We start from the raw sequence: 23,165 nt of genomic DNA, 5'->3' as shown, positions 1-23,165 counted from the left end.
CTCCGCTTTTCTGACGGGGAGGGGCGCGGCGTCGCCACGTGACGCCTCGTCCCCGCCCGGGCCTGGTCACATGGGTGGCGCGGCCGCTGCGTCAGTCACTGTCCTGGTTGCGGGAGTCGAGCGCCGTCGCTGCCGCCGCCAGCGGACGGGGCGGGGGATCCCTGTGCCAGGTCCTCGTCAGCCCGCCCCTGCCTCCTCAGCCAGCCGTCCCGGTCTGGGCTCGACAGTCATGGAGCGGGGCGGAACCTCCGCCTGTGCTGTGTGAGGTGCGTCGCCACCGCCGCCGCCTGCGCCTTTCGAGACCTGCCGAACCCCCGCCGCCGCCCGGAGCTCCTCGCCCTTGGCAGTTTGTCGCCGCCCCCCGAGCGGGTTCGAATGCGCGTCCGGTGAAGGTGCAGGCCCGGCGCCGCCTCTGCCGCAGCCGGGAAATGGTTCGGGCCTAGCGGAGCCGGGACTGGAGGTGAGAAGAGCAGACAGACGGACTGAGGGCCGGGCCCGGCCGCGGGGAGGGGCTGGGGGGAGGGGAGGACAGGGTCCGTTTGGGGGCCCGGAGAGACCCTTCGGGCTAGGGCTGCTCGAGACGGCTTCCCTCGTCTTCGCGTTCCACCCCCGACCCTCAAAAATACAAATTAATTAAAAAGGCTAACCCAGTCCTAACAAAAATTACCAGAAATCAGTCTTTTCACTGTTTCTCCTTTCCCCTTTCGTCCATTAATCCATTCCTTCCCTCAGAAATTCCATCGACTGATCTGTTACTTTTTAATACCCTTCTCAATTTCAAGTTATTTCTAGTTAAAGAGAAAATAGGCCTAGGTTCTGGCTATCATTACCCAACTAGTTCTCGCTTTCCTTCTCGCGATCCTGCGTACGTCCTCCTCCACCTCCTCCTCCACCACCTCCTCCTCCTCCTCCTCCTCCTCCTCCTCCTCCCCGCCCCCCCCCCAAAAAAAAAGAGGAAAAAAATTTCCGCCTTCGACTGGCGAAGGGGCTTGACTAAAAATGGGAATGTGGGGGTGTAATACTTGAATACCCCCCATAACTTCAGAATCGGTTAGCTAGTTACCCCGATACCTTGCATTTGGATATTGATGTGTAGGCCTTTTCTCCAGCTGCCTGTGCCCGGGGTTAATCTCGTAATTGACGTCAGTGCTTTGTTCCTTCCACTTTGCTGTTCCTTCCACTCTTTGAGGATGGATCGTGGGATATAGGAGTTTGAGTTGTATCCTTATTGCCTTTTCTTTCACAAACGGTATCATTTGTAGGAATGATACAAAGGTGCAAATTTGTACAAAGATACAAATCTGAAATGCTTTTGTATGGAGTTCAAACTAAGACGAAGAGTTCGATTTAGGGTTCTCACGGTCACTTGCAATTAAGAATTGTGCGATTTCTTTTCAGCTGGCCTGTTGGAGATTTTAAACTAAGGCCAGTCCCTTTTCCAGTTACCACTGTTTTTCCTTACAGAATCTAAGCGATAGTTCCTTGTGAATAGGATGTTTGTAAATGTGACGTTTAAAATGTCTTGTTTTTGAGGGTTCAGATATTAAAAGCGCAAAGCTTTGTTTCCATATTGATTCTGCAAAGCTTTGTAAAGTGCTCCTTTTATTTAACTGTCCTTTAACTTATCAAAATTGAAATATGAGAACTTTCTTAATTTGACATTTAATAAAGAGCCTCTGTGGCCTGTGAATCTTGCCTAGAATCATCTTTGGTTTTACGTGTATGAAGAAGTGTTGGCAAGTGGCCATCTGGTTTTTAACAAAGCTGGCTTCTTTAAATTGCTCAGGTTTATTTTACTCATTCATCAATGCCTCCTTCAGTCTCCAAACATTAAAAAAAAATCTTAAGAAGTTATTTTAAATTATCTTTTAGCATTAACTTACCTGAGGCAATAAAAAAAAAATTTTTTTTTTTTAACACCAGCATTTTCATTCAGTTTGTGGTGGCTTGCAGGCTGACGGCTTTGGTTTTTGTTAGCTCTACTGGAACAGTAGGCAGATTTTGCTTTAAATAAAATTCTGTGTCAAGTGGAGGCAAGATAGGATGTTTGTGAGTGACCAAACTTTTACTGTTTGATTTAAAAAAAAAAAGAGCTTAGCTGTGATTATTCGAAAATGGTCTACAGTTTTGAGGTGTAAAGGTGATTCTACAGTGCTTTGAAGCTGTGTAATTAAGCATTCTTAAAGATAGCATATTTTCATTCAGCTTCAGTTTCTTCTTGTCAGATGATGTACATTCCCTTCTCTGTGCTCTTGAGATACTGTACCCCCTTTGTGACAGTTGATGCATTCTGCTTTGTATTGTAATTTTTTTATAGATCTGTCATGTCTTTAGAGCAAGAACTATATTTATACCTCTTTGTGTCCTTCCCAGTATTTTATACAATTACTAGGTTGAATTTGAATGTGGTATCCAACCCAAGATTTCACAAAAGGGTACTCTTAAAAAAAAAAAGCTGTATGAGCAAGTGATCAGTATTTATTTGTAGGGGAAAAAGTAGCTATCAGCTACAGAAGATGACAGAAGGTGAAGCCTTCTAAAATTATGTATCTTACATTTTTTTTAAGAGTTAAGGTAAATGTCATGGTTTTATGTGTACCTGAGAGGAACAAAGAAAACAGGTATTCTTTTGTGGCCACCTACTGGTTTAGAATGAAGTCCAAAATGTATGAGGCCTTCTCTTCATAATATTTTTCATAAAAATCAAAGAGGTAGTCTTTTTTTTAATATAAATTTATTTATTTATTTATTTATGTCTGTGTTGGGCCTTCATTGCTGTGCGCGGGCTTTCTCTAGTTGCTGCTAGCGGTGGCTACCCTTTGTTGCGGTACCAGGCTTCTCATTACCGTGGCTTCTCTTGTAGCTCTAGGTGCACAGGTTTCAGTAGTTGTGGCACGCGAGCTCAATAGCTGTGGCTCGCAGGCTCTAGAGTGCAGGCTCAGTAGTTGTGGCGCACGGGCTTAGTTGCTCCACGGCATGTGGAATCTTCCTGGGCCAGGGCTTGAACCCGTGTCCCCTGCATTGGCAGGCAGATTCTTAACCACTGCGCCACCAGGGAAGTCCCCAAAGAGGTAGTCTTAAATATCGAAGGCACACCTGGACAGTGACCCAGAAGTGCAGTGTGTATTATAAAAATTGATAACTTAGATTTGATTTTATTTTACTTTTTTTAAATTTTTTATTGAAGGATAGTTGATTTACAGTGTTGTGTTAATTTCTACTGTATAACAAAGTGACTCAGTTATATACATATATGCATTCTTTTTTATATTCTTTTCCATTATGGTTTATCCCAGGATATTGAATATAGTTCCCTGTGCTATGCAGTGTGACCTTGTTTATCCATTCTGTATGTAATAGTTTGCATCTACTAACCCCAAACTCCCAGTCCATCCCCTGCCCCCCTGTCTGTTCTCTCTGTCTTTTGAGTCTGTTTCTGTTTTGTAGATAGGTTCATTTGTGCCATATTTTAGATTCCATATATAAGTGATATCATACGGTATTTGTCTTTCTCCTTCTGACTTACCTTACTTAGAATGATAATCTCTAGTTGCATCCATGTTGGTGCAAATGGCATTATTTTGTTCTTTTTTATGGCTGAGTAGTATTCCATTGTTTATATGTACCACATCTTCTTTATCCATTCATCTGTCAATGGACATTTAGGTTGTTTCCATGTCTTGGCTATTGTGAATAGTGCTGCTATGAACATAGGGGTGCATATATCTTTTTGAATTATAGTTTTGTCCAGATATATGCCCAAGAGTGGGATTGCTGGATCATATGGTAGATTTTATTTTTTATTTCAGCTCTCTTCTACAGATAACTTACTATAAAAACTTTCCTGTATAATGTAAAGGATTTCCAGCTTTTGAACCCCCAGTCTTCATTATGGTTTTCCCATTTCCTTTTTTATTTTCTCTGAAAAGTTGGAACAATTATATTGATTTCTGGGAGGGTGTTTGCTAGTCTCAGTTAATTGTGAAATAAGGTGTAGTCAGTGAGTAAAAATTGCTTAAAGCTAACCTGACCTGTTACCTTGCTACTTTTCCCTTTGGTTTAAGGAGAGCACCCCTACTTGCAGTAACTCCCCACACCCAGAGATTGACATGAATAGATTACTCTGGAAAGCCAGTATGGTTTGGCTACCCAGATACTGTCGTGATCTGTTCTGGAACTGGGCTTCCTCTGTCTGCTTTGGGCCTGAATGGGTCTCCCATGATTTTGTTAACTTGGAGCTGCCTAGTGGGTTATGATGTTTCACTTTGACTTTTCCTTTTCTTGTCATCACTAGGGTAGGGACAGTTTTATGGAAAGGTGAGTAGAGTCAATACTCTTCATAGATAGGCCTTCCCACCTCTTTCCAATTGCTATCATTTCTTCCATCTGGAATATCACTTTTCCTGTCTTGTTCCTTGTCTCTTAACATTTCATCATCTTTTAAGGCACAGTGCAAATACCATTGCCTTAAGTTTTGCTTGATTCCCTACCCCAATAGTGACTTATCTCCTTTGAATCCCTGTATCACTTTGTATCTCTCTTAATATTTGTTATGCAGCTAACTATGGGACTGTAGCAGGCTGGATGACTTTGAGCACAATCAGTGAAGACTCACTAGTAGAATAAAGACTGTGTTATACTATTTTATTGTATATCTCTAAGAATTAAAATAATAATCCAATTTAAGATTTTAGTAAAAAAATTAACACTAATTCCTTAATATCATCACATATTCTGGTCGGTGTTCAAATTTCCTCGATTACAGTTTTTGGTTTGTTTTAACAGTTTGTCTGAATTAGGATACAAATAAGGTTCATACATTTTATTGTGTTGATGTGTGTCTCAACCCTCTTTTCTTTCTGTCTTTTTGTTCTTGTTCCTATACAATTGGTTTGTGAAAGAAACCAAGCTTTTGCCCTATGAGATTTCTCACAGTCTGGATTTTGCTGATTGCATCCCTTTGGTTTCATGTAATATGTTCTTCTGTCCACAGTTTTTCCTGTAAATTGGTAGTTACCTCTAGAAGCTTGCTCCGATTCAGGCTTGAATGTTTTTTTTTCAATGGGAATAGTACTTCATAGGTAGAGTTGTGTACTTCCTATGTATTCTTAAACCCTCAATCTGGCTTCTCATCCTAGCATGCCAGTGAAATAACTCTTATCAGGGCCACCTGTGACTTGTACATTGACAAATTGTATAATCATTGCTTACTCCTTTACCTCTTTCTGTACTTGACATTGTTAACCATTGTCTCCTTGATACTGTTTTTTTTTCCTTGACTTTTGTGACTGTCCCTTTCCTGCCTTTCTTACTACTAGCTGCTTCTTTGCAGACTCTTAATTCTCTGCTAATCATATTGATATTTATGAATTTCCACCTTGACCACCTCTTTTCACTCTTCCTCGTGATTTCTTCCATTTTTGTTGCTGTAGCTACCATCCTTAAGTGTTTTAAACTCACCAGAACTCTTTGATCCAACTGAATATCCCTGTTTAGATTGTCCAGTAGGTACTCTGTTTTAGTTAGGAGAGCGACACATACCTAACTGAAGCAAAAAGAAGAATTTTTTGGAAACATACGGGTATCCTGTGAATTCTCAGAAAGGCAATCAAGCCATAGGAGGACAGCTGGAACTCAGGAACAGCTAGATCCAGGGACTCCATATGTGGTCAAGAGTATCTCTTTATGTCTCACAAGATACTCTTTTTTTTTTTTTTCACACAAGATACTCTTTGTGTGTTCAGTTAGTTCTTTCTTGCTGCAGGTCAGTTTTTAACACTTACTAATATCTTTTGAGTTTTAAATCTTATAGTTTCTGCCATCAGAGAGACTGACCTGATTCTCAGTCTCAAATCTCAGGAAACGGACTCGTTAGGTTATAGGTCCAGCTCTGGACCACAGCTCTGGCTAGCGGGCTACATTCCAGAAAGAAGAGGAGTAAAGGACACTCTAAAACATAGTTGTCCAGTTCATTCATTCCATGGCTATTGAGCGCACCCACACAGAGTCCTACTTTTCTTATATATATTAAATATTTTTTTAACATAATCTCACTATCTCTATATACCAGCAAACACTCTCATCTCTTCTATGGAAACAACCCAAATTCATATCTACTTACCACATCCAGAGGTCATTGTTCTCTGAGTCCAGATTCTAAAGGTGATGCTCTTTGTTAATCAGGCCTAGCTATGCTTTGTCACATGTTTGAAAATTGTGGACTAAGTACTGAATTTAACCATCCCCAGCATAACTGATACACAGTGGTAGGAAAAAAAGAATAGCTAAAAACTCTTATGAGGGGAGGGAAGAGGAAGGTATCATTGTTCCGAAACTTAACACCGTATCTTGCTGGACAGGTACAGTAGAAGGTAAATGATAGAACCAGCAAATTGCATGGGGCTTCATTTGTTGACTTACTTCCTTGCAAATGGAGTGAGTTCTTTGGCAGCCAAATGAAGATTTTCAATTCTGTCCACTAGAAAGATTTTCCTTTTCTGACACTTAGAGGACATTTGAAAGAAAGGAGAGGGCAGTTCTGTGTTACCTTAGCACAAGGGTTGACACACTAAGGTTAGTAGGCCCAATGCTGCCTGCTTTTGTATGGCCTGAGAGCTAAGAATGGTTTTTACATTTTTTTAAAATGGTGGGAAAAAGTCAAAAGAAGAATATTTTGTGGTATGTGAGAATTACAGGAAACTCAAAATTCAGTGTCCATGAATAAAGTTTTATTAGAGCACAGACAATACACCCATCTGTTTATGTATTGTATGTAGGTGCTTTTGCTGATACAGTGGCAGAGTTAAGTAGTCCTAACTTTATGGCCTGTGAAGCCTAAAATATTTACTTTGTGGCTTTAAAACAGTTTGTCAACTTTTGTCTTAGCAGATCAAATGGCCCTTAGTGGATGTTTGAGTATGAGGATTGCCTTAGGGTTGAGCAGTTAGTTACAAGGTCCTATTTACTATGGTGGTTGTTAGGGGATTTTTTGTTTGATTGTGTGTGTGTGTGTATGTATGTATATGTATATATACATATCTCTGTGTGTATGTATGTATAAATGTGGGTATACATGTGTGTATACATATGTGTGTGTACATACCCATTTACATATACATATAGAGATATAAATAAAACAGGTGGAGTCTGCATATTGGCCTAGCTTTAGTTAAGGATTCAGACTTTATCTGTCAACTGTACCCTGCAGGTAGGATCACACTATAGGTTACATTGTAACATGGTTGCTCTTAGTACAGCTATGTGAATGGGGGAGAGAATTTTGAGGAAAGCTGGGAGTGAGTGAGGTGAGAGTAGAAGATGATCAAATAGTCCCTGTAAGTGTTGATTCTGCTACTTCTCAATCCCCTCACCCTTAAATTCTGCTATTTTCCTTGCCTTGGAGGATGTACCACTATCATTGTTTTTTCTAGAAACCTGCAAGTTGTCCTTGATTCCTCCATTTTACATCTCACATCTGTCTGGCCCCAAGATTCTACCTCCTTAACATCTTTGAATCCAAACCCTTTATCTACATTATCAACACTCCTACTATTACTGCCTTAATCTAGGCTTTCATTTCTTACCTGGATTCTTCTCATTTGTTTCCTTATAATCTACTTCATCCTGTACCAAAGTGATTTTTTTCCCCCTCTAAACTGCAAATTCACTTCTCTTAGAACTCCTTAGTAATGTTGTATTTTCTGTAGTATTTTTCTAACTGGGCATTCTTGTACATTAATGAGTTTTATGTAACTTCTAAAGGACTGCTTTATAGCCAAGTAATCCCTTGGGAGTTTGTTGCTGTGTTTAGATTTTGTTTATTATTGTGCTTGTGCCAACTCATAAAGCATTGTACTGATGATGCTCAGACAGGGAAAGATGGTGAGTTAAATTAGATCATGTCATGGTATATGTTAGTATAGGCAGGCCAAACCCCGGCTTAGTATTTAGTATCATATTTTCACTGTGAGATGTATCTGGTAGATCCCATCTTGTAATTAATCAACGTGAAACAGTTTGTTTGCAGTGTGTGTGTTTTATTCCAAACTTCAGCAGTGATTATACTAGATACACATTTAATGTAGTTTTCATTAAGGTACTGAACCACAAATGAACAAGAAAGATTGCCAGAGTTAACAAGTTGGCCTCTTTAAAACTGACATTTAAGGACCGCTAGCTGGTATGGTAGTATATATAAGGTTGTATTTCCCTAAATTAGCAAATAAACATTTGCAGTTATTAAATCTGTTTAGTTTTACATATTTATAAGCATTTTATGCACTACTGTTATTGAAGTCAAATTACAGAAGTGGTTTAAAAATATAGGACTATGAGAATTCCCTGGTGGTCCAATGGTTAGGACTCTGCGCTCTCACTGACAAGGGCCCGGGTTCAATCCCTTGTCGGTGAACTAAGATCCCACAAGCCACGCGGCACAGCCGAAAAAAAAAAATTGTGTGTGTGTGTGTGTGTATAAAACTAAACCTGAGACTACATATTTCCAGGATTGAATACATCATTGGTCTAGTTTATGTAAAACAACATAATCTGTTACATTAGCATTTTATTTATTTATTTTGCCTGCACTGCGTGGCATGCAGGATCCTAGTTCCCTGACCAGGGATGGAACCCGTGCCTCCTGCAGTGGAAGCATGGAGTCCCAGCCACTGGACCACCAGGGAAGTCCCACTAGTGTTATTTAAATTTTTGTTTTGTATTTAATTTTTTAAAGTTGTTTTAGTGTTACGGTTACATAAGAGCTATATAACATAATGCGTTCATACGTAATTTTATATCCATACCAGATTCTTAATATTATAATTTTTAAAAGGTCATCACTCAAGATCTGGGAGATATTAATTTTCTCTGGAAAGGTATCCTATGTCTTTCAGATTTCAGAAACAAACCCACAGGTCTAGTCTGATCCCATGTATTTCAACAGTCTTACCTTTCATTTTGTACTCCCCCAATCCTATTTTCCAACTACTCTTGATCTATCTCTATTCCCTGGGTGTATGCTATGTTCTCTCTTCAGGGCTGTCCCACATGGTATTCTTTCTGCTCAAAACTAACTTCCCTCCCTTCCTCTTCTTCCTTCCCTTCCCTCCTCCTATCCTCCTGCCACCTTTCTGTAGTTGGTCTAGCTGCAACGAAATCTTGGAGATCATGGGTAATTTTTATTTTTATATCCTTAGCCTTAGTGCAGTGTGTGACACAACATATGCTCTGGTTAACTACAGTATTAACGTTGTACCGTATATATAATATTGGTCTATACTGAAGAGACAGATTTTAAAATCAGAGTTATAAAGCCTTCAGAATCTTCTGAGTTCTGTTTAAATATGTTACAAGTCTGAATTAGAAAATAGTTTGACAATAGGTTTACTCTTATCACTTTATAAATTGATTTTTCAAAGTAAATATTCTCTCTGCCATAATAACTCATTTAATATATAAATTTGTATTCCGTGATTAAAGAGCAATAGCCTTAAATGACCTTAGCTACCTTTTAAAGCAATATGCTTATTTACATTTTAATAGAACCTTATTAACAAGAAGTTAGAGTAATTAGGATAGGGGCTAATTTAAGTTCACAAGCTTTGAGTATACGCCTTCTTCATTCAGTACATTAGCGTTTTCTCTCTAACCTTTTTTGTAATATTCTAAGACAGTAAATATATTTTAGGAAACCCAGCTACTTTATTATCACTTGTCTTCCACATATGCAGATGAAGATGAAATTAATCAGAAATAATTCCTTTTTAGTGTAAACTCTAAAGAACCTTTGCTGTGTAATGCTTTTTAACTTTTGTTTAATTTGCTATATGCATTTTAAGTAATAAAATTGCCTTTATTTTGCCTTTTTGACGTGTGTTATTTTCTCTTGGCTTCCTCAGGTACTATAAATGAAAGCAGTCTTGAAGTACTCTTTTGAACAGATCATTTCTTTCTGGGTGTTGTTACTGAAACACTCAGTTTTTATACCGTCTCAGTTTGCCAAGTATGATTATGAGATTTTACAGTCTAGCACTTGTATTTGGTGAACATTTGAGAGTGTAGGTTTTAAGTAAAAATAGAAATTGATCATTTCTGTACAAGTGTTTTTTTTTCTTGTACATATGTTGTTTTTTTTCTTTTAGATAAACTCTTTTAGAGAAATTGCTTTAAAAACAACCGAATTCATTTAGTATCAATATTAATGCTTTATTTGGTGATAATATATTGAACGCAGGAAATGAGGTAGTAAATGAGATAACCCCTAGTAAATGAGAGAACCTCTACTTTCTAACCAAGTTGTGAAGTTCATTAGTTTACTCATTTAAGTGATTTTCTACTAGGTTATGTTCTAGGTATGCAATGCTGAAAAACAAGCACGTTCCCTGATTATTATCTTAATTGTGATCAGGTACTCTGAAGGAAACAGGAATTGTCTACATGAATTTTTTTAAGCTGGAAAGAGCGCCACAGTTCAAGAAGCCTAAAAAAGACCCTTGGTGGGAGCTGGGAGGGGAGGGCAGTGAGATATAAAATAAATCTGATGAGATAGGCAGGAGTCACATCAGTAGAAAGTCAAATCCTGGCTTTGAAGGCCATGTTAAGTACCTTAAAGTTTATCCTAAGGCAAGTGGAAAGCTTACTAAAATTTTTAAAGCAGGGGTTGAGTGAAATGATCTGGTTTGTGTTTTAAAAAGATCACTTAAAAAAAAAAATCACTTTAGGGCTTTCCTGGTGGTGTAGTGGTTAAGAATCCGCCTGCCAATGCAGGGGACACGAGTTCGAGCCCTGATCCGGGAAGATCCCACATGCTGCGGAGCAACTAAGCCTGTGTGCCACAACTACTGAGCCTGCTCTCTAGAGCCCGCGAGCCACAACTACTGAAGCCCGTGCGCCTAGAGCCCGTGCTCTGCAACAAGAGAAGCCACAGCGGTGAGAAGCCCGCGCACCACAACGAAGAGTAACCCCCACTCGCCACAACTAGAGAAAGCCCACGCGCAGCAACGAAGACCCAACACAGCCAAAAATAAATAAACAAATAAAATAAATTTATTTTTTTTTAAAAAGATCACTTTAGCTGCTGTATGAAATATGGATTAGAGAGAGATGAGGGGAACTAGGAGTCCCAATTAGAAGGCTGTAGCATTTGTCCAAGTCTGAGGTAAAATGATGGCTTGTTTTGAACAGTGGCAGTGGAGAAGGAAGGGAACTGATAAATTCAAAACATATTTTGGAGGCCATGGTTATGGAGTGGATGTGGAGAGAGGTTGAAGGGAGTGTTCAGCAAGAGCAGGTGGTTGGTAGGATGAGGATCACTGGAGCAGAAGTTGTTGGCGGTAGGGAAAAGAGATCAAGAAATCAATTTTGGATGTATTAAGATTGATATTCCTCAGTCAAAGGACATGATCAAACAGGCTTGATGTGGCGTATATTTTGGTATTTGTATTATAGACATATAGATGGTATTTTAAGCCATGAGAATGTAGGGAAAGAATGTAGACTTAATCAGAGTCTGAATAAGACCTGTGGCTGAGTGCAGAGGAGCACCAATTTTTAAGAAGTCTGGTAGATAGAATGGGAGAAGCCAGAGGTGCTAGGAAAACTGGGAGGGCTGGGGTTATAGAAGCCAAAAATATATTAAGGAGCCATTAGTGGCTGAATATGTTGAGCAGTAGGTCAACTAAAATCATAGTGTCTGTTGAATTTAGCAACTTGCAAATCAGTGTGATCTTGGCAAAGGAGTGGAGTGTGGGAAGTTGGAAACAATGTTGGGAGGTTGGAAACAATGTGGAATAGTGATTGGATATATTTTGGAAAGCAGTTTGTGTATATCAATTAAAATTGAAGATGCTCATTCCCTGCAACCTGGCAATTCCACTTGTAGGTGTCTCTTCCAGGAAAACTCTCACTCACTGGTACAAAGAGAAGTGTATAAAAATGATCATTACAGGGACTTCCCTGGTGGCATAGTGGTTAAGAATCCGCCTGCCATTGCAGGGGACACGGGTTTGAGCCCTGTTCCGGGAAGATCCCACATGCCGCAGAGCAACTAAGCCCGTGCACCACAACTACTGAGTCTGCGCTCTAGAGCCCACAAGCCACAACTACTGAGCCCATGTGCCACAACTACTGAAGCCCGCATGCCTAGAGCCCATGCTCTGCAACAAGAGAAGCCACCATAATGAGAAGCCTGTGCACCACAACGAAGAGTAGCCCCTGCTCTCTGCAACTAGAGAAAGCCCGCACACAGCAACAAAGACCCAACGCAGCCATAAATAAATAAATAAATTTATTAAAAAAAAAAGATAATTACAGCATTGTTTGTAATGGCAGAGAAAGGGGAAACTACCTAAATATCCATCATCTGGAGAGTGGATAAGTAAATTGTGTGGATACACAGTAGTGAAAATAAATGAACTACAGCAACATGTATCATGATGGATTAACCTCAACATAATGCTGAGAATTTAAAAGGCTCAGAGTCTTTAAAGTGTACCCTTTTTAAAGGTTGAAAAATATGCAGAACAATTCAATGTCTTACTTAGGGATACATACATAGTAAAAGTGTACACCAAAATCAGAATAGTGGCTATCTCTTGAAGGGGAAGGGAGCATAGGAGATGTGATCCAGGAGGGGTACACAGTAGCCTTCCACTATATTGGCAGTGCTGTATTTCCCAAGGTGGTTCATGGGTAACACAAGTGTTCACTATATTGCTCCTTACACGTTTTTGGGTCACTTTTTAACAAACAAATGGTTGCAGAGAGAGTGGGGAATCACCAAGAGTCCTTTTGGCTGTGAAGGAGAATAGAGGAGAGAGAGAGTAATAGCTGGAGAGATCTATGGGATCAGGGAAAACTTTTTTTTTTTTTTTAAAGAAGAATATATTTGAATGATGATGGAAGGGATTCATTAAAGAGAGAAAAGTTGAAGTTGCTGGAGAGAAGGCAGTAACTGATAAAGATCTAGGAGAAGATAGCAAAATGGGCATAATTGTTCTTTGATAGAGAGATGCTTTTTCTTTTTTAGCCAGAGGAAAGAAGAGAATGGATGCAATGTTAATAGTTTGAAAGTTGATAGTTGATTTCTCTCTGGTCTTTAATCTTTGTAATCTTTGTTCAGTAAGATAAGGTCATTTGTGGAATGGAAGCTAGGAGGAAGAGTCATAGAACTCCATGAAAATACTTGTGCGGAATAGGAAAGAGCATTCGTCAGAGAAGGATAGTAAATTTCCGGGAAACTTTGAGGGCCTAGTTGAAAGTGATTCATGAAACATGATTATGAGAAATTAGATAATGTATAAAGATATGACGAAGAAAGCAAAAATGGTATGGAATTATCTTTGCTTTCATGTTTTTTACTACCTTTTTTTTTCTTGATCACGCAGCACAGCACGTGGAATCTTAGTTCCCCAACTGGAATCAAACAACCCCCCCCCCCCACCTCCCCACTGGAAGCACAGAGCCCTAACCACTGGACTGCCAGGGAAGTCCCTTTTCTATGTTATTTTAAACCTGAAGGCTATAGAAATCTCATGACTAACTTTGGGTGAAAGGTCCTTTTATGCAAAACACCATTTTGGGACCTGATGTTCTGTTATTGTTGGCTTTGATCTCCAGGTGTACAACCTCTGTTTGCCTATCTTGTAGGAACTGACCTCTTCAGACTCTCATGGGTAGAGAAATCCTGCCAAATGAGGCCAAGAGGGATTTCTCTACCTATAAGGCTTTTTGCTTTAAGATAGTGTATTTTAAAGTTACAGTTTAATAGCAGTTGTAATAAACTGGATTCTAAAATAATTGAAATCTTAGCTTAAGTCTCATTTTGACTTTTGGAGTGTAAATCATTTAATAATCTGGTAGCTGAATGGCTTCATTTTTCAGTAGGATAGTTCTAAGATACTAATTGAAAAAAAACCATTGTAACAGGTTCTGAACACTTGAAAGGGGCAAGTTAAAGGTCACATTTTACTCTTTAAACTATTTTTGAAGTTTTAAATTTTAAAAGGTTATAAAACTAATACATGTTTTTATTAAAAGGATTATAGGAGATGAATTTCTGGTTCATTGGGAATGCACACTTTTTTTTGAACTGTGAGTACTGTAATTTTTTTTATTGTGATATATGCATAACAAAATTTATCATTTCAGTCATTTTAAATGTACAGTTCAGTGGCATTATTTACATTCACAGTGTTGTGCAACCATCACCATTGTCCATTTCCAGAACTTTTTCATCATCCTAAACAGAAGTTCCATACCCATTAAACAGAAGTTCCATACCCATTAAACGATAATTCCCTATTCCCACTTATGCCCAGCCCCTTGCAACCACCATTCTACTTTCTATCTCTATCAGTTTGCCTTTTCTGCATACCTCATGTAAGTGACTGCTTCATCCATGGTAGCATGTGTCAGAATTTCATTCCTTTTTAAGGCTGAATTATATTTCTTTTATGTGTATACCACATTTTGTTTGTCCATTTATCTGTTGGTGAACACTTGGGTTGCTTCCACCTCTTGACTGTTGTGGATAACGGTGCTATGAACATGATGTGTACAACTACCTGTTTGAGTTCCTGCTTTCATTGGCCATATATACATAAGAGTATAATAGCTGGGTCATAGGGTAATTCTATGTTATACTCTTAGAGTGACCATCAAACTGTTTTCCACAGCAGCTGCACCATTTTACATTTTTACCAGCACTGCACAAGTATTCTAATTTCTCCATATTTTTGCCAACACTTTTTTTTGTTTGTTTTTTTAAATTTTAATTTGTTGATAATAGCCATCCTGGTGGGTGTGATGTTGTATCTCTTAGTTTTGATTTGCATTTCTCTAATGACTAATGATGTTTAGCATCTTTTCATGTGTTTATCGGCCATTTGTATATTTTCCTTGGAGAAAAACTTATTCAAATCCTTTTCCCATTTTTTGACTGAGTTGTTTGTCTTGGCATTCTTGTGGAAAATCTGTTACAAATGTGAGGTATAGGGACTTCCCTGGTGGTCCAGTGGTTAAGACTCTGCTTCCACTGCAGGGGGCATGGGTTCGACCCCTGGTTAGTGAACTACAATGCCGCATGAGGCGTGATGCGGCCAGGAAAAAAAAAAAGTGTGGTATATTTCTGGACTCCCAGTTCTCTTTTCTTGATCTATAGGTTTGTAGTAAGTTTTGAAATTGGGAAGTGTGTGTCTTCCAGCTTTGTTCTTTTGCAAGGTTGTTTTGACTGTTCTGGATCCTTTGACTTTCCATGTGAATTTTAGTATCAACTTGTCACTTTCTGTGAAGAAGTCAGCTGGGATATTGATAGGGATTCTGTAGAAACTGTAGATCAATTAAGGGAGTATTTTCATCTTAATAAATTTTCCATTCTGTGAATAGGATTGTTTCCATTTATTTAGGTCTTTAATTACTTTCAGTAATGTTTTGTAGTTTTCAGAGTGTAAATTTTGCTGTTCTTCTGTTAAATTTTTTTCTAAGTATTTTATTCCTTTTGATGATATTGTAAATGGAATTGTTTTCTTAATTTCATTTTTGGTTTGTTTATAGCTACTGTACAGAAATACAATCCTTTTTTGTGTGTGTATCGATCTTGTATCATGCAATGTTGTTGAACTCGTTTATTAGCTCTAACAGATTTTCAGTGGATTCTTCATGGTTTTCTATGTACAACATCATCATTTTACTTTTCCTTTCAAGCTCAGATATCTTTTATTTCTATTTCTTGCCTAATTGACTGACTAGAACCTCCATACAGTATTGAATAGAAGTGGTGAAAGGACATCTTTGTCTTGTTCTTGATCTTAGGGGAAAAGTATTCAGTCCCTCACCATTAAATATGATAGCTGTGTTTTCCTTGTAGATGCACTTTATTAGCTTGAGGAAATTTCCTTTTTTTTTTTTTTTTTTTTTGCGGTACACGGGCCCTCTCACTGTTGCAGCCTCTCCCATTGAGGAGCATAGGCTCCGGACGCGCAGGCTCAGCGGCCATGGCTCACGGGCCCAGCCGCTCCACGGCATGTGGGATCTTCCCGGACCGGGGCAGGAACCTGTGTCCCCTGCATCGGCAGGCGGACTCTCAACCACTGCGCCACCAGGGAAGCCCCCTTCTCTTTTATTCATAGTTTGTTGAGTGTTTTTGTCAAGAAGGGATGTCGCAACTTGTCAGATGCATTTTCTCCATCCGTTGAGATGGTCATTTGGTTTTTGTCCTATATTCTGTTGTTATGGTGTATTACTTTAATTGATTTTTGGATATTAAGCCAATCCTGCATTCCTCACTTAGTCATGGTGTACAATCCTTTGTAATATTGCTGGATTTGGTTTGTTAATATTTTGTTGAGGATTTTTATGTATATGTAATAAGCTTTTTATTGATCTGTAGGTTTTTTTCTTGTAATGTCTTTTGTCTTTGGTTCTCATATCAGGGTACTATTGCCCTTACAAAATGAATTGGAAGGAGTTTCCTCCTTTCTCCATTGTTTGGGAAGAGTTTGTGAAGGATTAGTGTTAATTGTTCTTTAAACGTTCGTTAGAATTCAGCAATGAAGCCATGCAGTCCTGAGCTTCTATTTATAGGCAGTTTTTGGACTACTAATTCAGTCTCTTCACTTGTTATGGGTCTATTCAGGCTTCCTGTTACTTCTTTTTTTTTTCCCTAAATATATATATATATTTATTTATGGCTGGATTGGGTCTTTGTTGCTGCGCGTGGGCTCTCTAGTTGCGGTGAGCAGGGGCTGCTCTTCGTTGCAGTGCGTGGGCTTCTCATTGTGGTGGCTTCTCTTGTTGGGAAGTATAGGCTCTAGGCGCACAGGCTTCGGTAGTTGTGGCACACGGGCTTAGTTGCTCCACAGCGTGTGGGATCTTCCTGGACCAGGGATCGAACCTGTGTCCCCTGCATTGGCAGGCGGATTCTTAACCACTGTGCCACCAGGGAAGTCCCCCCTTTATTCTTGTATAGTGGGATTTATTTATTTATTTATTTATTTATTTATTATGTTAGCTGTTTGCTGTATTTGGTTACAAGTGAGGTGTTTACTTTTTTTTTTTAATATTTATTTATTTATTTATGGCTGTGTTGGGTCTTCGTTTCTGTGTGAGGGCTTTCTCCAGTTGTGGCAAGCGGGGGCCACTCTTCATCGCGGTGCGCGGGCCTCTCACTATTGCAGCCTCTCTTGTTGCGGAGCACAGGCTCCAGATGCGCAGACTCAGTAGCTGTGGCTCACGGGCCCAGTTGCTCCGCGGCATGTGGGATCTTCCCAGACCAGGCTCGAACCCGTGTCCCCTGCATTGGCAGGCAGATTCTCAACCACTGTGCCACCAGGGAAGCCCTCTTGTATAGTGTTAAATACTCAACTACATTCAAATAGTTCTCTCATCTAATCCTTACCATCAGATTAGTATGAACATTTTATAATAGACGAAACTGAGGTTTAGGGAGATTATTTGCCTAAATCATATGTCTAGTATGTTATATAATCACAACTAAACAGCAGGTATCCCTAATTGTCCCATTTATAAAATTATGGTGCCTCAGCTGTTTACAGCTCAATTGAAGTTTGGAAGTTACGTTACTTTGTTAAGGTATTTAAGAAGTTAATAAAGAGGTAATTGCCTGTATTGGTTTTTGGTTACTAGATGTTTTATGTTTGAGAGTTTTTATTAGCAAGGATACCACTCTACATCAAGATTATCCAATAGTCTTTGCTTATAACTAAACCACCTGAATCACTACGATTTGAAGAACTGTGTGTTAGGAAATAGAGGGTCATTTTGCGAATTAATACCTTAGCTTCTTTGATATTGATTATGGAGAAATAAGGGAGGACATCCCTTTTTCCCCCAAATATTCTTCCAGTATATAGTTACTGCACATGTACCATATGCTCTGAGTTATTTTTGATGCTCTTCTGAGATTGCTATTCTCTTTTTTTCTTTGCTTTTTTGGCTTCGCCGCACGGCTTGCAGTATCTTTCCGGATCAGGGATTGAACCTGGGCCCCGGCAGTGAAAGTGCCGAGTGCTAACCATTGGACTGCCAGGAAATTCCCTGAGATTGGTATTCTTAACCTCTCTCTCATTTCCTTCCATTTTCTCCCCAGGAGGTCCCAAGGATCTTCAGAGAAATATAAATGACTGAGAAATAACCGCTTTCAAATTTGTCCAGTTCCGCTATAAATGCAGTTTCACTTGGACAGAGCTGCTAGTAGTGGGTGGATAAGACTTAGAATAACTGCAATGGGTAGCAGAGGCTGCCTATCAAAGCCAGCCCTTTCCTTCCTTTAGTACCTCAGTCCCATGTAGTCCATAGTATAATTCACTTTTAGTCTCTTCAGATACTAGGTAACTGAGAAGTAAAGATACAGATAGCACATTATCTGTAGTATAGACATTTAAAGTTATTTATTTAGATTGATTTTAGTTAGACCACAGAAATAAAGAATGGAAAACTCCAGAGAGGCTAAACAGATTCAGATCAAGGTGAAAGTCAAAAAGCCAGCCAGAGGGACTTCCCTCGTGGTCCAGTGGCTAAGACTCCATGCTCTCAATGCAGGGGGCCCGAGTTTGATCCGTGGTCAGGGAACTAGATCCCACATACCGCAACTGAACATCCCACGTGCTGCAACTAAGACCCAGGCGTAGCCAAACAAATAAATTAAAAAAAAAAAAAAGAGCCAGTCAGAAACAAATCAAGAGACTTGGGGAGAGCATTGACAAACTTTGAAAACCACAGTGTGAAGTTTGCATCTTAGATTGAGGAGAGTTTAGGCATGGCCTTCCCCTAGTTTGGGAGTGGTCCTGAAAGAGGAGGCAGACGACTTGAAGGAGGTGGTCAGTAGAATTAGGATGCAGTTTAGCATAAGATTTAGTCCTAACCTTATATTCCTCAGCTAAGATATAGGGCAGGTTGAGAAAGCATAGTTATTACATAATCAAAAGACTATCACTTTAATAGAAAAATGGGCAAAAGATGTAAATAGGCAGTTCACAGGAGAAGAAATATGAATGGCTAAGTAGGACATGAAAAAGATGTGTGGTTTAACTATCGGAGAAATTGACTAGAAAGCAGTTGACTATGAGCTTTATAAGGTCAAAGACCATGAGTCATTCTCCGTTTTATCTCTGGCTCCTAAGACAGTACCTAGACATAGTAGACAGGCTCATGTATTTGTTAAATGAATGAAATAAACAAATAACGTTGGAATAATTTTTTTTTTTTACTTCTCAGATTGGTGGCACAATTAAAAAAGACTCATAATGCCTGGGATTGAAAATGGCATGGTTAAAGGGCAGTTTCATACTCCATTGGGGCGCTGTCAGTTAACACATCTTTTCGAAAAACAGTTTAGTGATATACGTTAAAATGGTATAGCATATATCCTTTGACTCAGCAATTTCACGTGGAGAAATTTATCTGAAACTGAAATAGTGTGCGGGTGCACACGTGCACACACACACACACAATCATTATAATGTTTATCATACTAAATTCTGGATACAACCTACCTATCAGGGGCTTTCTGGCTAAATGAATACTATGCAGTCAATCAAAGAATGAAAATTCATATGTATTGATATGGAACTATGTTCATTACTTATTAAATGAAATGAGAACTGTATGTGTAACAGTTTTCTACACGACTAATGTGTGACTCTTTGCAATATTAAAGGGAAGTTTCATTTCCCTGAAACTATTGGTGACTTCTACTTTCTACTTTACGTTAATCATATTAGAGTTTTTGAGCAAAGAGCGAGTATTACTTGTGTAATTGGAAAAACAGACCCATCAAGGTTTATCTCTTTTGAAAAAGGAAGCCTCTACACTGTTGGTGGGAATATAAATTGGTGTAGCCACTATGAAGAACAGTATGGAGGTTCCTTAAAAAAACTAAAAACAGAGTTACTATATGATCCAGCAATCCCACTCCTAGGCATATATCTGGAGAAAATTATAATTCAAAAAGATACATACACCCCAGTGTTCATAGCAGCACTATTTACAGTAGCCAGGACATGAAAGCAACCTGAGTGTCCATCAACAGATGAATGGATAAAGATGATGTAGTATATATACACAATGAAATATTACTCAGCCATCAGAAAGAATGAAATAATGCCATTTGCAGCAACATGGATGGACCTAGAGATTATCATACTAAGTAAAGTAAGTCATCAGAGAAAGACAAATATGATATTGCTTATATGTGGAATCTAAAAAAATGATACAAATGAACTTATTTACAAAACAGAAATAGACTTGCAGACATAGAAACAAACTTATGGTTACCAGAGGGGAAGGATAAATTAGGAGTTTGGGTTTAAAATATGCACACTACTATATATAAAATAGGTAACCAGCAAGGGCCCACTGTATAGCACAGGGAACTATACTCAGTATCTTGTAGTAACCCATAATGGAGAGGAATCTGAATATATACATATATATATGTGTATAACTGAATCCCTTTGCTGTATACCTGAAACTAACACAATGTTGTAAATAACTATATTTCAATAAAAATTGTTTTAGAAAGGTTTATCTCTGTTGGAAAACACAAAAGTGGAAGACTGTTCCTTATTAACATTTACAAGAACAGCCAAAATATTTATTAGGGACAAGAAAGAAGATTTACCTAAATAGAGAGACATCCTTCATATTATGTGTGAAAACTGGATATTCAGATTTCAGTTTTCTTGTGTTTAGCTTATGAGAATAGTAGTTGGCATATTTTGCTGTTAGTTGAGTTAGTTGTATCTCATTCTTTCTATATACTCAACACCTAACAATTCTACTTCTGAGTTTACCCTAAAGAAATAATGAGGTCATCAGTCATATGGCATACATTGTGTTGCATCTAGTTTTCCTCACAAAACAGCATTTATGGAAATTCCTCCAAGGTAACTGGCAATGATCTACCTCATTTGTTTTAAAAAACAATCGTTTATTTAAGCATTTCTTTGTTCTTGGGCATTCAGTTATTTTAAATTGTTTTACCGCTAAAAACAGTACTGCAGTAAACATCTTCATAGCATATGGCTGTGCTTTTAATTCTGTGGAATATAGTCCCACGAGTGAGGTTACTGGGCTGAAGGATTTGTCTTTTTTCTGGCTGAGTTTGAAATGTCTTCACCATTTTATAACTGTTATCTTAGAAAAGTACGTGGTTTTTAACTGTTGTTATTAAATAAAACATTTATTTAAAAATTTTATTTATTTATTTAAAATTTTATTTATTTATTTATTTAGGCTGGGCCGGGTCTTAGTTGTGGCATGCAGGATCATTTAGTTGCAGCATGCTGACTCTTAGTTGCGGCATTTATGTGGGATCTAGTTCCCCGACCAGGGATTGAACCCTGACCCCCTGCATTGGGAGCGAGGAGTCTTACCCACTGGACCACCAGGGAAGTCCCAAAACATTTTATTATTGAATTGGTTTTGTTAACTATTAAAATCCCATATATCTTTGGGTTTATTTCTTCCCTCTGTTTTACTGATCAGTTTGTTCATTTCTGTGCACTACCATGCTATTTTGATAATGGTGATGGCTTATAGTAAGTTTTAATCTAGTGTGGCCAATTCTTCTTGTTCTCTCCCCAATGCTAAGTATTTAATAGATGCTTGTTGCATATTAAGTTAATAGTACACTTAATAATAAACATTAAATCTTGCTTTAGATAAATTTTGGATGCCCATTTACTTTAGGGAGCTGAGCTTGGCATGTGGATGTTGTCCCCTCCTAGCAGTGTAATAAATGTAATTTCTTTCTGAAATGTAATAAATTGTGACCCAGAGGAGTTGAGGAGAATTGGATATCGGTGTGAATTTGGAGACAGGAGTGCACCTTAGTCCTGAGAGAAATACTTTAAGCCCTAGAGAAGAGACAGTTTGATGGTAAATCCCAAGGCTGAAAAATGTTGGAAAGCACCCATAGTGCTCTAATATGTAAATTTTATCACTCTTATCCTTCCATCTTTTATTTTGAAAAATCTCACACCTATAAGAAAAGTATAATATACATCTGTGTACCCTTCACCTAGATTGTTAACATTTTTACTGCGAACATTTAATTGCTGCTGCTGCTACTCTTCCCTCTCCTCTTCCTGACTCTTTCCCTCCCTCACCCTCTGTCTTTCCCTCCTTCCTTTATCCATCTCTCTCTGTCTGTCTCTCTGTCTGTCTCTCCCACCCTCCACACACATACTATCTATATACATGCTATCTATACATAGTAAATATATATTCCAGTGGTCATTGAACCATTTGAGAGTTGGCAAACATGATGACATTTAGCCTGTGTGTTGTGTATGTCCTAAGTAAGAATCAAAGATTTTCTCCTGCATAAACAAATACAGTTATCACATTGCTATGATTATCTGAAATACCATTCATATTAAAATTTTCCCAAGTTTTCCATTAATGACCTTCACAATCATTTTTTCCTCCTCAGATCCAGGGTCTGGGGTATGAAGGATCATGCATTGCATTTAGTTGTGTCCTCTTTCTTTCTTTCTTATTTATTTACTTATTTATGGCTGCGTTGGGTCTTCATTGCTGCACGCAGACTTTCTCTAGTTGTGGCGAGCGGGGTCTACTCTTCGTTGCAGTGTGTAGGCTTCTCATTGCGGTGGCTTCTCTTGTTGTGGAGCACGGGCTCTAGGTGCTCAGGCTTCAGTAGTTGTGGCATGTGGGCTCAGTAGTTGTGGCATGTGGGCTCAGTAGTTGTGGCTCATGGGCTTAGTTGCTCTGCGGCATGTGGGATCTTCCTGGACCAGGAATTGAACCCGTGTCCCTGCATTGGCAGGCGGATTCTTAACCACTGTGCCACCAGGGAAGTCCTGTTGTGTCATCTTGAATGTAGAATATAGACATAATCTCCAGTGCCTGCCCCTGTCTGTTTGTCTCTCCTTTTGTTCTCTGACATTGTTTGAAGAGTCCAGGCCAGTTCTGAAGAATGTTTCTCAGTTTAAGTTTGTCTGCTTACTTGTGATTAGATTCAGGTTAAATATTTTTAGCAGGTAGAATACTGAGGTGGTGATATGTCTTTAGTGCATCACATTAGAAGGCACATGATGTCAGTTTGCCCCATTATTGATATAAGTCTGATCACTTGATTATGGGTAGTGTTTACTTCTCTACTTCAAAGATTTTTTTCTTTGTACTTG

The 23,165-nt window shown here is 38.9% G+C and overlaps 1 protein-coding gene across 1 annotated transcript in view; it reads left to right on the top strand.

Annotated features, from left to right (window-relative positions):
- Nucleotides 1-208: 208 nt before the first annotated feature.
- The window catches only part of AFF4 (ALF transcription elongation factor 4), a 93,480-nt gene continuing 70,523 nt past the window's right edge, over nt 209-23,165 (top strand). The window contains exon 1 of the mRNA XM_082650176.1: nt 209-460. The gene's annotated coding sequence lies outside the window, so the exon portion shown is untranslated. The remainder of the gene's footprint in view (nt 461-23,165) is intronic.

Source organism: Grampus griseus (genome assembly GCF_964374135.1).
Source record: "Grampus griseus genome assembly, chromosome: 3".
NCBI lineage: Eukaryota > Metazoa > Chordata > Mammalia > Artiodactyla > Delphinidae > Grampus > Grampus griseus.
This window is presented reverse-complemented; position numbering and strand designations above follow the sequence as displayed.